We start from the raw sequence: 5024 nt of genomic DNA, 5'->3' as shown, positions 1-5024 counted from the left end.
TTTCTTTCGTCATTTTCGTTGGATCAGTCAAGGAGGTTGGAGGTGGATGTCACCTCCAGCAAGGCAGCAGCACAACAACCCAGCGACTACTCTCGGATATCGTGCAGATGATAGCACTTGGAATCGCATCCATGGCAGCGGCGGTGGGCCAATTTTCGACGGCGTCCAGCATTCTCCGCACTCCGCAGCGAAAGCCAACATGCATTGCATGCCATGGTGAATGCATCAAAATCGTCCATTATTCAAACCGGTCCTTTTCAGGACCATCGAAAATGATTCCTCAAGAGTTAATTGGATAATTTCCAACATCGATCGAGATGTAGTGCAACCAAAAAGCAAAAGACAGAGCATCGTTGCCAGCAATAGTGAAACTGGTCATTATTGTAATCCACGGCGGTCCAGTTTTCGGTGGCGTTTATCATTCAGCACGGAGAAAACCAACACGCATTGCGTGACATGGTGAATTCATGCCATTTCGTTCCTAAAATCGTCAATTAATCAAACGGTCTTGTTTAGGACCACCGTTAATTATTCCTTAAGAGTTTGTGAATCAGCTAATTTCATTCCATCGAACGAGAAAAGTGTGGTGCAATTGAGAAGTGAAAGATTGAATACTTGGTGGCCCAGCAATAATGATGAAGCCGGTCACTAATGGCCTAATGGTTCCACCCGGAATTTAACAACGCATTATTCTATCCGAACTATTTTGCGTGAGACATTGTTTAATTAAAATTAAGTTTAAACATTTTTCGAAAATGTTCGAAGGTGAATATATGACGAAGCCACACCTAGAATTTTCTAGAGCAAAAATCTGAAGAACCGAATGTCGGTTTGCGCTTAAAAGTTGATCGTTTGGTTACCCGCTGGTGGTGAATCGAAATTATCCAATCCGTTCAATGAAAATTTGCTCATTTCTCGGTTGGTTAGTTGCTTGATGCGTCTGGAGCATTCGGGGCGGGTCATGCAAACGAAATAAACTGGAAAGCCAGCCAAATGGGAGGAGCCTAATCTACTAATCAAGGGGAAAAAAAAAACAGTGACTTCTGTTTTCTTCCATCATTTTCGTTGAATCAGTCAAAGGGAATGGATGTCACCTCCGCAGCTGCGCACCAATCCTGCGATGACTCTCGGCTATTTAGCTGATAGAACCAGGAATCTCATCCACGGCAGTAAGCGATGGCAGTTTTCGATGGCTTCCAGCATTCAGTGCGGATAATTTTCAATTGTCTTGCCGAAATCTCCTGTTATTTAAAAGGTCCTTTTCAGGACCAGTGAAAATTATTCCTCCAGAGTTATGAATCGGATAATTAAAAGCGACAGACTGAAAACTTAGCAACAGTATAGCCGGCCTCTAATTGTTGTTCGCGTAACTATACAACGTATTGTTGAATCTAGAATATTTCATGAAACTGCAATCAAAATTATCTAAAATTTCGTTAACAGCAATTGAGTTGTGTCAAATACACATGGCTACGGTGGCTCCATCTGTTCATTTCATAGCGGCAATTTTAGTTATTTTAATGATTGATGCGATCGCAATATGATGTTTGGGAAGCTATGGCTTAACGCCTTTCAATATTATAATCATTCTTTCCTTTCGACGAAAATTCTTTCAAACAACGGTTGAACATTTATCTTCAAAATAAAATAATACTCAACCCTCAAGTGATGGCCAACGGCGCGAGTTACGGAAGGTTTAACTAATCAACATCTTATGAATGCGTTCAGTGAAATGGATCACATAGGTAACAACTTTAATCAACACATCACTCCGCCGATTTGAATTTTGCCAGCATACATTGTGTTGGCCTTTTATCGTCGGTTTCCTGCAATAGGGGCACAACTCAAAAAATGTGAATTTTCAGAATAAGCGTTTAAAAATTGGCAATCATGAAGCACCTCCTGCAAATTCACTTATTTCTCTCATCATTTGACAAATGTATTTAAACAAATTTTGATTGTTGTATCATTGAAAGGGGCTGAAGGACTATCTGTTTCATGAATTTTTGACAACTATTTTTCAACGACTATTGAAAAAATTGACTGATTTTGAGTTGTGCCCTTACTGCGGAAAATTGGTGAAAATGCCCAAATCTCGCGTTTCTCATCGAATTTTGGAACGGGTCTTTGTGAGATGAAATTTTACATAGTTTTTCATCATTTGCCATCAAAATCTCAAAAATGACATATTTTGAGTTGTGCCCCTATTGCAGGAAACCGACGTTATGTGATAAATTCGTTATGCATTTATTTACGAAGGTCGGACAACAATGACACGAAAAATCAGCTGATTTAAGACTTCAAATTAAAGGGCCCATTTTAATATATAAAAGTCGGAACCTCATTCCAGCCTTTGTCCTACGTCAACATTGCGGTTATGTCTCAGACATTACCCACCCCTAGTTTTTTTCACTTTGCCCGAGCTCTCTAACCCAAACTTTGTAGTTTATTATTCGATTATATCCTCTCGCCGGGCTTCCATGAACTCTCATCCTGAACTGAAAGGCGAAGGAAAAACCTCGTCGGTCAACAGAGAATGGTAACCTTTTTCAAACATTTACAATTCAACCGGGGAAGCCACCCACAGTCCTCCTCCATATAATCCAGTTTCATATCGTCGACCCCCCAGTCACTCCGTTAGAATGAAGACCAAGTTTGACCTCTACACGATAATTCTCTGTATTCGGACGATGGCTCCTAATTGACCATGGGATGCCGAATATTACCGATAGTCTGGTTGTTGGTGGGGTTCTCCTTCTTTGGAGGTGATCATCATCGGCATCATCATCGTCGTCATCGCCATGGCTTCAAAGTGCCACATTATGATTGTGGTTTTATGAGGGTGACCCCTTTTTACAGCATAGAATAGTGCTTGAGACTTTTTCGGCTCGAAAATGAAAGAGGCTTGAGCGTAGGGATTAGGGCCGATTGTGATGTCGGCTGGGTTTTGCGAGTTAGTCTCTGGCTAACGATTATAAAAATTGATGCTTTATGATCCGCTTTTTCCAGCCCAGTTTGTTCGATATTGGTCCGAAGCCAGTTGACGAAAGTTTAAATCCGACGATGACGACCTACAATTTAGAACTTTTCATATCCATTTTGGTTATAATATGTTTGGCACTCTGAAGACATCGAAAACTGTTCTAGTGCTTCGAACAGGGGTTCAACACCGTTAAAAAGTAGCTATTATCAGACAACACACATGTCATATAAGAGTTATGACAGAACAAGTTTTGGTTGTATAGAAGTTAATCTGACATAATTCTAGCTTTGTGTTAGAATCACGTCAAATTATCTTCTATTCAACTAAGACTTGCGCTGCCCTAACTCTTTTATGACATGTGTGTTGCTTGGATTCTTTTTCTCATTAAATTCTTCGCATCATTGGGCTACCCCTACTAACAAAAGTAACTGCCTAACAGCTTATGGAGCAAACGCCTTTGGATGAAAGCTCTATTAAACTCTTATGCAGCAAAAATGTTAGTTGGGTACGTTCTAAGGTATTATTATATGCATCACTGTAATAATGAACAAATTTATCCACCAGGCGGTGATGGTGCGCTTCTCCATAGACAAACAGACGTTTCACTCTACTAAATTCGCGTCGTTTACTATTTTAACGAATGATTAATAAATTCTGTAGTTCGAAAATCGCGCGCTCACGGCGCTCGCATCGTTTTCGCCCCTGTTTGGCTTTTGCTCACTACCGCCATCTACTCAGTGGGTTTGGAAAACACAACGTAATTAGCATTGGGCGATAATGTTTTCGTGACGATGATTTTGACTGCATTTTGTTCCAAGTGATACGTCTTTCGTTTTTACTTTTCTTAGCTCCAGTAGCATAGTTTATGTTGCATGATGCAAAATGAATTTTGATCCTCGAATCAGTGATTTGAATAAGATGTCGTCATAGGTAATGAAGAAAAAAGATCTTTTCTGGGAGGTTTCTGCATGCAAACCAAAAGCCCTTCCTTTGTCGCTGCGGAAGATCCGCAACGGGGTGCTCACTCCACAGTATTGTTCTTAAAGTCTGTTAAGGTTAAAGTTATATACTTTTTTATTTAAAGAATACTTTGTCTTACCACGAAACACTTCAAAACGGAATGGGTGTTACCTTCCCGGCACGGTAAAGGCTGGGTATGCTGCGCAATTCAGATCCCATTGTCATCCACTAGCCTCTGCCCAGCAACTCCTATCCCTACCTCCTCGCGGTACTGGCCGGAAACTATGAGCAACCTTAGGGAAGGTCGGGTAACCAACCCCGGTGGGAACTTTGGTCGTAGGCTGATAGGGAAGGGGGGGGGGGTTTGCTTCTGTAAACCTGAGTGCCTGTTCTCCAGGAGGAGCGGCTCACTACAGCGTCTGATCCCCATGTTAGGAGCAGCTGAACTACTTCCGAGTGTCAGGGAAGGACTCTAAGCTCAACTGTGCACTATGGTCCTCCGGAAAGTAGGGGGTTGGTGTCAGGCCCTACGAGCCAGCCGTAAAAAAACTAGGAGTGGGTAATGTCTGAGACATAACCGCAATGTTGACGTAGGACAAAGGCTGGAACGAGATTCCGACTTTTATATTTCCATAATACAATGGTTGTTGTTATGATAATACAAATGATGTGCTGAGTAAAGTTGTTGTGTGATCGCTTTCGCTGAACGCATTCATAACCCAACAAACATTTTTGCTGTATAAGAGTAAAACAAATCACTCTTAAGCTAACTTTAGCTCAAGAAGCTGTTATTCAGCTGGTTCGGTTACTTGGAAAGATGTTGACTAGTTCAAGAGTTATTTCGTTTTGAAGTGAAATGGTCAAATTACTGTTCTACGAGAGAATTTTCATCGAGCGGATAAAATTATTAGATAATTGAACGGCGTTAGATAGATTTTTTCAACTAAAGTTTAACGTGAAACTCTTTTGACAATACGTTGTTTTCATCCAGGAAGAACATACAGGGGATAGACAAAATGATCGGGACAGGCAAAATTTTCCCTTCTCAAAAAAATTTCAAATAACTGTAACTTTTCGAAAA

Source organism: Aedes albopictus, chromosome 3 (genome assembly GCF_035046485.1).
Source record: "Aedes albopictus strain Foshan chromosome 3, AalbF5, whole genome shotgun sequence".
NCBI lineage: Eukaryota > Metazoa > Arthropoda > Insecta > Diptera > Culicidae > Aedes > Aedes albopictus.
The sequence above is the reverse complement of the archived record's forward strand: the minus strand, read 5'-3'. Positions refer to the sequence as shown.